The sequence below is a fragment of the Corvus kubaryi genome, unplaced genomic scaffold, assembly GCF_017639235.1.
Source record: "Corvus kubaryi isolate FWS band 111438036 unplaced genomic scaffold, C.kubaryi_AGA036_p1.0 split1-37296, whole genome shotgun sequence".
Taxonomy (NCBI): Eukaryota; Metazoa; Chordata; class Aves; order Passeriformes; family Corvidae; genus Corvus; species Corvus kubaryi.
Genome location: NW_024582075.1, coordinates 15683327 through 15696796, shown reverse-complemented (window position 1 = coordinate 15696796; position 13470 = coordinate 15683327). Strand labels below are relative to the sequence as shown.

The following is a 13470-nucleotide window of genomic DNA, read 5'->3' as shown; positions in this document are numbered from 1 at the left end:
GTCCATCAGTGCTGGTCATTTTTTAAAGATCACCTTCTAAGGGCACAGGAGCAGGCAATTCCCAAATGCTGGAAGCCAAGCAGGTGAGGCAGAAGGCCAGCTTGACTGAACATGGATCTTCTGGAAATAAGGAGAAAAAGGAAGATGTGTGCCCAGTAGAAGCAAGGTATGGGGACACAGGAAGAATACAGAGATGTTGCTCACCACTGTAGGGAAAAAACTCTGCAACCAAAGCTCAGCTGGAGTTGAAACTGGACAGAATGGTGGGAGCAATAAAAAGAGGTTTTTTTCAAACATGTTAATGGCAAAAAGCAGTGTAGGAATAACATTAGCCCATTACAAGATGAGGATGGTTACCTCACAAACACAGACATGGACAAGTCCAAGGTTTAATGCATTCTTTGCCTTCCCCTTTAACACCTCCTAAACTGGAAGACCATGACTCCAAGAATGATAAAATTCCAGTTGGCCCTGAAATTATGTGGGATCTGCTGCTCGAGCTGGATCCCTATAAATCTATGGGGCCTGAAGTTCAAAAAGGGAAAAATTCTGCATCTGGGACAGGACAACCCTGGATGTACGGACAGACTGGGGAACAAGAGGCTGGAGAGCAGCAGTGCCCTGATAAACAGGAGGGCCAACCATGTCCTGGGGGGCATCAGGCACAGCATCACCAGCCAGGCAAGGGAGGGGATTGTCCCGCTCTGCTCTGCACTGGGGCAGCCTCACCTTGAGTGCTGGGGGCAGTTTTAGGCAACATAATATAAGAAAATTTTAAAGCTATTGCAGAGTGTCCAAAGGAGGACCACAAGGATGGTGAAGGGTCTGGAGAGGAAGCCTTACAAGGAGTGGCTGAGGTCACTTGGTCTGTTCAAGCCTAGAGAAGAAGAGACTGAGGGGAGATCTCACTGCAGTCTGCAACTTCCTCATGAAGGGAAGAGCAAGGGCAGGCACTGATTTTTTTTCTGTGGTGACAGTAACAGGACCAGAGGGAATGGCCGGGAGCTGTGTCAGAGGAGGTTTAGGTTGGCTGTCAGGAATATTCACCCAGAGGGTGGCTGGTTATTGGAACAGGCTCCCCATGGAAGCGGTCACAGCACCAAGCCTGACAGAGTTCAAGAAGGCACATGATGTGACTCTTGGGGCTGTCCTGTGCAGCGCCAGAAGTTGGACTAGATGATCCTGAGGGGTCCTTTTCAACTCAGCATATTCTCTGTTCTATGAATAAATGACACTCATGATAAAATATTTGAAACATCACCTGGTTTATTTGACTCACTCATTAGAAAGAAACTGCAATAGATACCACAGGCATAGCTTCCTACATTTTCATAAGGGGAGCAGTTTCAAATGTACATAACATTTATTTGAAAAATTAATCTATTTTTTAAAATTGTCTCTCATGGGTTATCAGGCAGCGTTAGTGCCAAACCCACGTAGATTCCTGAACTCCAAAGATCCTGGAGGATCTTGCTGGAACCAAATGGTACATTCAGAATGGGACATTCATGTGAAAATGAGGCCACATTTAAGAATGTCTACTTACACAGTCATTTAAGGATAGACCACTCATTAAACAACAAACATCACTCTCCCTTCACCCTTCTGTTTCAGAACTTAAGCAAAAAACACCCCAACAAACAAACAGATTTTTTGAGGTATGTAAGTATCCTTAGAAACAAGAAGTGCTCAGTACCATCACAGGAACTACAAGTAAGATTAAATTTAGGTTTCCAGGTTTGAAAAATGTTAATGAAATTAGAAGTTTTTCAACTTGCATTTTGTGGTTTTGACATTTTGTAACTAATGACCAAACCCAAGATTTGACTCAACTGAAGTCCAGCAAAGAAGACCTTTTTCTCACTGACTTCAACATATTCTAAATTCAAACCTCTATCTACTATATGTAACACAGAACAACAAAAAATAATTGCTTTTGGGCTTACTAATGGCTTTTCCGCACTTGGCTTCATCTTCTTGCCATAAATCAAGTTCTAAGTGACAGTAGCTTTTTGCAAAAAAAAAAAAACAACCTGGCAACTTTTCATCCTCTCAATTTGCTTTCTTTCGAAGTCATTTTGCTGCAGGTATAATGAAGAGGGTTTCCCAGATAGCCTACTTCCTTATCTATACAGCCAAAACCCAAATAAATCTCTGTGTGAACATTACGATAGAGGTTGTCTATACAGATTTGTTTATCTTAGCACCTAGGCTGATAATGCCATTTAAGACAAGACGATATATTTTATGAAAATAAATTACAGGCCTAGTGAAAACATGGCAGTGCAACAGGTGAAACAATGGAGTATATGGGAGCTAAGATGAGCTTTTCAGCTTGGTACTAAGCTAGGCACACTGAATTTCAAGTTATTGAAAAAAATGTACTTTTTAACTGCCGTTCATAATAGTGATCATAAAAAATGGATTTCTTTACAAGAATATTCACTGTAATGAAGAACGGTACTTAGTCAAGTTAGACAGGATGCAAAAATGTGGCTGTAATGCTCCAATACAGTTTTTTTTGAAAGGCTGGGAATATGAATGAGCACAGAAAGAACAAGATGCTTTTATGTTCAGAAGAAGAACTCGTACTGATTGAAGACCAAGGGATTTGTGAAGCTAAATTTTTTAGCATTCTTCTTTAAATAATCTTTGTTCTAATTAATGTATAGAATATTTATTATAATTTAGCATTATATAATACATAATATGTAAATATTATAATTAAGAAAAGAATAGAATATTTCATTTGGAAGTGATCTCCAACGATCCAACTGCCCAACCACTTCAGGGCTGACCAAAAGCTAAGCAAGTATTAATGGCATTATCCATTGACTGACAGGCTTTGGGCATCAATCGCCTCTCCAGGAGGCCTGTTCCAGGGATTGACCTCTGTCTTGCTACAGAAATACTTTCTGAGGTTCAGCTTCAGCCTGAATCTCCCTTGATGCCACTTAGAACCATTCCCATGCATCTTGTCACTAGATATCAGATATGCATCAGCATCTTCCTCTTGCTTCCTCACCTTGGGAAGCTGCAGAGAGCAGTAAGGTCTTAGCCTCCTTTACTTTAAACTACAGCAGCCCAAAGTCCTTAGCTGCTCCTCAGAGGACGTGGCTTCAAGTCCTTTCCCCAGGTTTGCTGCCCTGCTTTGGATGCATTCAAGGACCTTCACATCTTTTATGAATTGTGGGGCCCAGCAGTGCACCCAGCACTCAAGGTGACGCCACACTAATGCTGAATAAAGTGGGACAATCACCTCTTTGGACTGGCTGGCGATGCTGTGTCTGACGTACCCCAAGATGCAGTCTGCCCTCCTGGCTGGCAGAGCTGACTCAACGTTGACTTTAATGTCAACCAACACCCTCAGATCCCTTTTTGAAAAGCTGCTATTCAGTCACCCCTCCCCCAGCTTGATCTTGTGCAGAATTTGGCATTTGAACTTAAATTTCATGTCATTAATCTTTGTCCAATGTTTTAGTCCACCTGGAACAGTCTGCAAGGTCACTCTGCAAGAGTCAACAGCACCTCCCAGTTTTGTATCATCAGCAAGCTTGCTGATACAAAAAGGTGCATTCTCCCATAGGCAGATAATGGATATGTATTTTGAACAGGACTGACCCTAAAACTGATCCATGAGGAGCACCAATGGTAAGTGGCTGCGAGCCAGATACAGCCCCACTTACCACAACCCTTTCAGATCTGCCATTCACCCAGTTCTTCACTCAGTGCATTGTGAAACTCTCATCCCACAACTGGACAACATTTTCCAGAAGGATGCTGTGAGGCAGAGCCTCACTAAAATCCAAAAAAGACCCATCCACTGCCTTCCCTTTATCCACTAGGAGGATATCACAGATGGATACAGAATTAGTTAAACATGGTCTTTGTGAATCACCTTTGTGAACCAATGTTGACTGCATTGTTCTTTAAATGCCTTTCAGAAGTACCCAATACAATCCTCTCCAGGAGCTGAGGCTAGAACTGTCAAATTTGTAGTTTCCTGGGTCCTCCCTCATACCCTTCATGTAAATTCAATAATATTGGCTAGTTTCCAGTCAGCAGGGACCTTCCCAGACTCCCAAGATGGAAAGGGGTCATGCAGTAATGATAATAAAAATAATTCAGATAATAAAAACAATTCACATATGCATTGTTAAATTACCCTGAAATACATCAGTTTTATGAAAGACCACAGTGTCATAAGCCAAGATTCAGGTGCACTTAATGTCATAATGAAACACCTGGCTCTAATCAGTGCTTTTTGACCGTATTTGACTGAAAAGCTTACTGAAGTGTTTCCACTTGAAGAATTACCTCATTATTTTGTTTTGCTGTTGTCATATTAAGCATGCACTGGCACTGTAGGTCACCAGATGCATTCAATCTACACAAAAGTGCTAAAATGCTAGTATTACTATCTAACATCTTACCTCACAGTAGATTCTTTGTAACAGTAAATCATTTTAATAGAATAATTTAAATCACTGTGAACACAAGACAAAATTTTGCATGTTTTATTCATTTTTAAGTGAAGACAAAGAAATTTCCTTTGCTACTGAACTAGTAGCAAGACGGTACTTGCTGCATCTTGCTATGAAGATAAATAGAACAGTCATAAACCAGGTGCAGAACTTTAGATCAGTTTAAAGCAAGCACTGAAAATACTGGAAGTTACATATATTATTACAGGATTTTATATCCTGTCTAAGCCTTAGAGTATTCATAAGTTTCTCCCTCCCTCCATAGAGCCACTTAAATCACAGTTCTTTCAATCTCCTACCATACTAATGCAACAAAACCTCCTCTCCTTTGTGGCATCAACTTAAAGTCACTGCTTCAGAATTGTTTCATTACTAGTTCTAATAAACAAAATATTTTTGTTTTGACAAGGTCTATTGAATTTCATCTTCCTTTTAATGTTTGTATGTTTGTTGTAAATATTTTGAATACTTTCATATGTGTTCTTCATTTTAGTTTTTGCTTCCTATGTCAAATCCTTGAAAACTTAAGAATTACAGTAATAAATACTATTTTATGACCTAGTGCCAGGCTACACAAGCTGAAGTATCACATAAGCTTTCTCTAATTTCTAAATTACTTTTTCAGATATATGGGAAAAAGCATTCTTACTAGGCTTTTTCTGTCATTACATTAAAATGTATTTAATCTTACTATCACTTCAGTACACTAGTGTCAAACACATCCTACATTTTAGCAAACGTTTCTGTCACCCTAATGGTACACTTGATAAGACACAAGTGTTCACAGAAATGGCTAGCCTGGAAGAATGAAGAAAAGCCTACTATATGAATAAATGCCTTTTTCTAGTAATTGCCTTGGTTTTATTATGCTACATTAGACATCACATATGATGATTTGCTGTGATAACAATTAAATTGAAACTATCAAGTGGCTAATACCACTGGGTTCCTTACAGATATGATGACATTGTCAGGGGTTGAGCAACTAATCAGCATATCCTCTCCTTAAACAGAAAATCCCTAGAATTACACTACTTTTTAAAATCAATATGAGATAATGACATGAAAAAAAATCCCTAGAATTCTTCTATCAATCTTACTTCAGTGTTGTACAACTTTAACAATTGCACTGCTAATTCATATCACAAGAGTTGTTAAGTGAGAGGACATACAGATACATAAAATGCGTCCAAAATTGAGGCCACAGGTTACACAAACAACATGAAACACGACATTTGATTAACTGCATTAGATTTCATTATTTCGTTGGCTTCACTTGAGATAGTGTGTATAGGCCACTGAGCAATGAAAACCTGCGCAATCTTAACATCTGGTACTGAGCCAAAAGCACTCTACACAAGGTCAAAGGCCTTAAATCCATGCATAACGACTAAGACCAGGATAAGTGACTGTATTCTAAGAATTCTTGGTGTGTGAAAAAATATTTTGCACTTTTTCTTTTTACTAATTAAAAAAGACAAATGGCCCACCATTTCATAAGTAGCTAAAAAGACCCACAATGCAAATTTGAATGACAGTTTTATTTAAATTGAGCTATATTACATCCAGGCAGAAAATAGAAGCAAATAAATTTTGTATGTATAAAACCAGACATATAACACTACAAAATATCAAAATTATAGCACAGAAGTATAACACACACACACCTCCTTCCCCCCGCCCTTGCTTTCCACGTTCAGAACAGCTAACAGTTTAATACATAGTAATGATCCACCATTTCTTGTAAAGATAATTTTTAACATAACATCAGTATGCTGCTTCTATCTGGGTCTTTAAAGAACCAGATCACAATGGCTCCTTATTGGATATAGCAGGTCATGGCTCTTCAGAGTTAGGGTATTTCATGTTTTAGTTCTGAGCTTACATCACCTAATACTGATTCTGCAAGGACAGACTGGTAGGAGACATATTACTCCTCCCCCTACTACTTCCTTTTCCGTTCTTACTATCATTTGTTTCTGACAGATTTCTGATGATGTCAGGATGACTGTGTGGGAAAAAGGATTGAATCATCACAGGTTATCAATGAGTGGGAAAAAAAGAGTATAAAACAGATGTGTTTTAAAATTTTTATGCTCAGCATGGCGTAGTTTCTTGTGTTCTCCAAGCAGCCAGCATATACTCACTCTGGATATGAAAAATGCTTATAACTCTATATGTAGTCATTAGATAGCAGAATGGGAATACCCAAATGGGGGTCCGGCTAAAATTAGTCACTTAGCTGTTGTCTGAAAGTATTTAACAGGTGTACATTCTTAGCCAAAACTGTCAATGAAGAATTCTTTCAAGCTAAACAGAGCTGTTCTGCTTTTGTCCAGCGTTATTTCAGTTTCTCTTCTTAGATCACAACTGTGAGACATCTATCTATCTATCTATCTATCTATCTATCTATCTATCCATCCATAAGTTTATTTTCTTTCATGGATATACATAAAAAGTACAAATATGATATAGTCTAGCCATATTACTGATTTGAAGCCGATGTTTCTCTCTTAGGAACATCATACTGCTGCAAAAAGGTACGGCATAAGTAATTTTCTACTACTGCCAAAATTTCATAAAATAAAATTAATCCTATACACAAGTATGTGAAAGTGAACTGGGTAACTTTACAGCATTTTATGTAAAACAGAATTCTGGCTGGATGAAATTCACGTGAAATTCATTGAGAACTAGAAGAAAGTAAAATAAGCCTTTGCAAAGACATGATAGATGGTATTGCAAGCTGGCAGCAGGAAAACTTTCTCCATGTATGTTGATCTAGCAAATACCAATGAACAATCAATGATCTTAAAAGAATATGTAGGATGACAAAGAGCTGAATTAAATTTCACCAGTAAAAAACTGTAGGGAAAAAGGACAGATTTCTCAAAAAAATCTGGTATCTGTGGATGTCTTCTTAAGACATCTTTAAAGATCTTCTAAGTTGAGCAGCCTACTCTTGATTTTCCAAAGTAACTAATCTCTGGAAGTTTTGACTACAGGAACTTACAATGATAATCAAGAAATCTGGGACTGCTGTTTCACTGATTTTCTAAAGCGACATCTCTAATTTTTGCAAGAAGCTTTCTAATGTATAGCTTTAAATTCATGACTGTAGTAGGCTATTTATAACATAATGGTGTGCAAGAGAAGGGAAGATTTGTAAAATTCAAACTAAGGAAAAAAAGGAACCAAAATATTCCCTGATTGAAAAAAATGTATTTGATAAACTTTGCATACAGGAACCTGAATGGAAATACTAAAAAAAAAAGTATTAACCATAAAAACCACTAGGTGAGAAACTGCTTACAATACTTATAGCAGTTATTCAATAATTTTCATATATATTAAATTATTACAATAAAATAGAAGAACTGCACAGAAGTCAACAATAGATACCTGTTAAATCAGCACGCTCAAGTGCATACACCCTACAAAAAGCTGAACTGATACAAAAGCTGAACTCAATACCCTGCACCATGTATTTACAGTAATAGACGCTTGAATGTTTACTCATTGTTACAAAATTTACAAGGTGCAGTACTTTCTAAACCACTACCATGTACATGCTTGCACTTCACAGAAATTAAACACACAGTACCTTTGAAGTCAGCTATGGAATGAGACATGTATTTCATTATTCTTTTGCATCCTTTTCTGGCGACTAGTTAAATGTCATCACCTCATCCTTACAAAGATCAATAAGTTGTTATGCATATAAAACTGTACTACTTGGAAGGCTGATATTTATTTGCCAAAAATAATATCTGCATACCCAAAGAAAATATTTCCAAATTGTTTATAACATTACAGATAAATGTTTCTAATTCTGTACTATTTCATAAGCCATTCCAAGAAATCTGCATGCCATTCTGTAACTATCTGTAAGGGGTTTTTTAAGCTAAAGTTGTATTGGCCACCTCTCCTTTTGCTTCACTATTTCACAAAATCCTATGGTGTGACTGTCAAGCAGCTGAGTTTCGTTCCTTAATCCTCCCTGCATAGCTACCCAGGAGAGGCTTTGCAGCATAAACTGTAAAGTAGCATTTCCTCAGCAGGAACAACAGTGTTCCTCTTCAAAAAGAGGCTTAATAAAAATAGGACTGTAATGAACATGCTAGTTCTGGTCACAAGGTGCTACGCATAGCATGACCACTGAAAGTTCAGGAAGTTTTGGGGAATGATAGTCCTTTGGTTCTTCAAAAGTCTTATCATGGAAGGTATGATTGAGATAAATGTCTCTCCAGTGTATTAAGCTCATGCACAGGTATTTTCCTGGTTTCCTTGTTTCCCTTCATTCTACTTTCAAAAGCCTGTCCTGCTAGCAACCACCTGGCATTAATCACTGTGACTACACAGCAGTTTCAGATAAACACTGCTGTACATCGTTTATACAGTTCCAGCTGGAATGTGGCAAATTTCTCCTACTGTGCAGCTAATACCCAGAATATGTACAGTCTTTCCTCCCATTTGTCTAGAAATGATTGACATCTCACTGCACATTTTCCAATATTATAGCTGTGCCACTCCATTTGTCTAATTTCTTTGCCCTCTAAGGTAGCTGTCCCAGATGACAGAATACTTCAAAATAGTTCCTTCTCATTTCAGTACTACCAGGTACAGTGAAAATACAGAAATGAGCTTCCATCATCACTGAATCTATTGCTAGCAGCAGAAACAAAAACTGCAATACCTTGAATTTATTATCTCTGATTTGGAATAGTTTTGGGGTCTTTTTTGTTTGTTTGTTTGGTTTTGTTTAGTTTTGGTGTTGTTTTTTGTTTTAATGTGGAAATGCTGTGCACTTCTGAGAGTCTAATAAAAATAATCTCTCATAATTACCTCAATATCTGTATGTAAAAATGGACAGAGAAACACAGTACAGTAAATATTTCCCTTTTTTAAAATTTCATTTTATGCAGCAGTGAATGTTTGATATTGAATCAATTAATTTTTAATAATATAAGAAGGAATAAACTAGCCTAGTTATTTTACTTTCAGCCTTACATACTGCCTGTGGTACACCAATGCTGTATGTCAGTATTTTTGTAAAGCAGAGTATCAACGTAATCAACAACAGTAAGAGAAAATTGTGGGTCAAGACAAACAAACTGCCTTCTGCACAAATGCCCTGTTGTAGTCTCTCTACTTTCCAGACAACAAGGAAAACAGAGCAAACAGGAGCAACATTAGAATATACATAGGTATTGTGCTCCACATCCTTACTTAAAACCTGCACACTTCTGTGCTTCAATCATATACCTTAGTAGCAGCTGGAGCTAAGGTTTCTTGATGTCCTCATGGCCTCGAAAAAACTTTATAAAGGAATAACAATAAAAAAATATTTTAAAAATGGGAAGTGGGGTTCCTAAAAATTAACTGAATAGAATTGTTGCTGATTTCTTTACTAGAAGGAAGCACTTACTTCCCCCTTCCCGAACAATTTATAGACTTGTATATGACACTATAACCCTTGTTCTACAACCAAGGAAAATGTTTGATATCCACCATTTGCAAGACCTAAAAACAGATTTAGGTGGCTTTAACATTAAATGAATGGACAATAAAAGGGAAGCTATTTCATCTCTAATGTCTGTGGAATGTAGGAAGATCCTACACTTTATTGCTTTTTATTGCTTATACATGGATCACAGAATAGGCAGGGTTGAAAGGGACCACAGTGGGATCATCTGGTCCAACCTCCCTGTTCAAGCAGGGTCAGCTGAGAGCACCATGCTCAGGACTGCATCCAGACAGTTCTTGAGCATCCCCAGTGAGGGAGACTCCACAGCATCTCTGAGCAATCTGTTGCAGTGCACAGTTAACCTGCACAGTAAAGCAGTTCTTCCTCATATTCAGATGGAACTTCCTGTGCATCAGTTTTCCTTCCTGTTGCCTCTTGTCCTCTTGCTTGGCACCACTGAGAAGAGCTTAGTCCACCTTCTTTGCACTTTCCTTTCAGTTACTTACAGACATTGGTAAGATTCCCTTTCAGTCGTCTCTTCTCCAGGCTAAAATATGACAATTTCCCTAAGCCTTTCCTCACACAAGAGATGCTCCAGTCCCCTCCTTATCTTTGTAGATCTTGTTGGACTCGCTCCAGCAGCTCCATGTCTCTCTTGTGCTGAGAAGCCCAGAACTGGACACAGCACTCCGGACGTGGCCTCACCAGGGCTGAGTAGAGGGACAGGATCACCTCCCTCGACATTAGGCTCTTCCTAATGCCCCCCAGGACACCACTGATATTCTTGGCCAGAAAGGCACATGTATTAAGCACTGATAAATAAAAGAATCAAAGCATTGGTCCATTCATACGGTTCTCAACACAAACTTTCAAAACAAAGAGCCCCAAAATAAATAACATGGACTCCTCTTGTCTGAAAGGCAACTTCCAGACTTCTCTTTTCAAGCCTTTTTTCCCTTCAAATTCAACGTTTTCATATGGGTGAATCTGTCCTGGAAAGCAGCCAACTTCCTTATATGAAGAAAATAAAAAGCAGTTTCCAATTATCTCAGACATTCATTCTTGGTCCAGACTCTCACAATATTCAGCCTAACAAGTGCAAGTTTAGCCTGGAATTTTTCCTGATTTACTCCAGTAACAGAAAAAAGGATCCAATATTTTGTCTCTGGTAATGCCTTGAAATGTTACCATCTGTAGATGCCTTTTCTGCTCTTCTTGCTTCTCACACTGTAAACTTCTAAAACCTAGAAGCTAAAAATTTATTTATATTCATAGTTATTTGAGGCCTAAATACTATGAATTGGTCATAGTATAGGAACCTAACAAAACACGGTGGTATCTGTAATGCATGAACTACAGTTACTCTACCCTGCCACAGATAGAAAAACTGACAAATTTAGCAGTAAAGGCATGGACATATCAGCAAAAATGTTGCTGTTCCATGCTGCGGAAATGATTTGTAGCAGTTAAGGTGGGATTTGTGAAACAAACAGTCAAACAAAATGAATACAGGTAGACACTTCTGCTCCTGGAATTACCCTGATTTCACTGATATTCCATATCAGGGTTGCAATACTTGTGGGTTGAATTGTGAGTAAACTCTGACTTCCTCCTCTGGGTAACATTTGCAAGAGGCACAAATGCAAAGCTGAGTCTGTGATAGAACCATTGCAGAACAATTAGAAGAACATATGAAAGTTATATAGGCATCTTCTGCAATCCAAAGTCACATATATACCACAGGGATGAATAAAGCATAAGCAAACACAGATCCGACTCACTCTACTTTGTTTTGTATTTCATTAAATCTAGTTAATTCCTGTTCACATCTGTAACGTATTTATTCCTACAGCAGCTATGTGGGGCACAGAGGCACTCTTTACCATCAATGGAGTGTTTTCCCACAATGCTACTGCTGCAGACTGTACAACGTGAAGATTTGTGTAAGTTTGCAAAGTAGAGGCTTTGCAATAATAGAATTATCTTCCAGGCTAATGCCCTTAGCAATGAATTATGCCGTGTCTTGGGAAGTAATACAGCAAACTACTGTATTTTCAGCAATTCGAAATTTTAACCCCACCAAAACTTCCTTATAATGCCCTGTTTCTCTGCAGGCTCCTTGCTTTCTCTGACATTACCCCTTTATCTAAATCCACAGTCACAGTATGTTCATGAGTTCTCGTACATCAGTTTCATATTAAATCCATAAATCTACTCCTGGGGCAAATATATTTTAGCAGTTGCAAAAGCCATATGTATTATGGTTGGATACAATGCTCAATCTTTACATTTCATTGGTTTTAATTAAAAAAAATTAATTAAAAAAGAAATTTATTTCAATTTTAACTTCATAACCAATCATGTCTTCTTCATTAGTCATTTGCATATGCATATCATTATGTATTACTTTTAAAATAGAATGCAATACTAGTGTTGTCTGAAGTAGGCACTGAGCCACTATTACTGCTCTTACTATAGAGCAAAAAATAGGCAGCAAAGCTACATATGCCTTAAAAGAAATTGATTAAATAATCAATGGGACTAGCAAAGAAACAGACCACATGGTACAGTCTGTCAGTTTTGACGTGCAGAGACCCCCTCTGCCTTTTTCAACTACTGTGGTTCTTGGTAGAGAGATAGGAGAGTTGTTACTTCTCTACAAAACCCAAAATGAGAACTGCAGTTTAGAGCACTCTCTTTCAGAACACATGCATGCACATTTCTTGACCAGTAGTCTTGTAAATACATTTCAAGAAACTATGAAGACAAAGAATAGTTTCCACCTGAGTTTCCACACAATTTTTTTACTTTTCCCTGCTCCTCTTCCCCATCTCCCTTTAATTTGCAAAACTTTTAATGGAATATAAAAATGTCATCTTATGTTCAACAATGTGGAAGCTGTACATGAAAAGTGCTCCTATCAGTTAATAAAGGGAAAACCTTATCTTAGGAGTTAAGAACAGGTCCATGGTGCTGTTAAAACATCAATCAATATTCCCATTTCCATTGGCTAGACTGGGAAGAATTTTTAAAAGATAATACAAGGAACAATCATGGCATTAGAGATAAGAACTTTAAATATTGAAAAGGTTTCCTTACATCACACTTCCTCTAAGAAAAAAATATGTATGTCCTTAGAGTTATTATCTGATATATATGCACACAGTGTTACTAGTTGTCTCCAATGTTAGTGTCAGGACTGTCTGTAATGATTAAAATAGCTAATAAAATTATAGAATTTTTTTTTCTAGTAAAAATCCAACTTCAGGGAGTAACAGGAGAAAAGAAACATTCTTGTCAGCCTATATTGCTTGGGATAGAGGATTAAAAAAAAAACATATTGCAATTACACATTCCGCAAATTTTCCTCTAAATTCTGTAAAGCTGTTTAATCATCTTCCGTTCCTATAAACAGGCACCTAGTAATTCTGCTAGCCTTGTAATGCCATGTAATATCAAAATACAAGACAGTAATCTCCAGTCATAAAACCAGCCCTGCAAACTGAAGAGTGTGGTATT

General features: G+C 37.7%; 1 protein-coding gene across 50 annotated transcripts in view; it reads right to left on the bottom strand.

Moving 5' to 3' along the window:
* The window catches only part of PTPRD (protein tyrosine phosphatase receptor type D), a 1187501-nt gene that overhangs the window by 207594 nt on the left and 966437 nt on the right, over positions 1-13470 (bottom strand). The gene's annotated exons all lie outside the window — the stretch shown is intronic.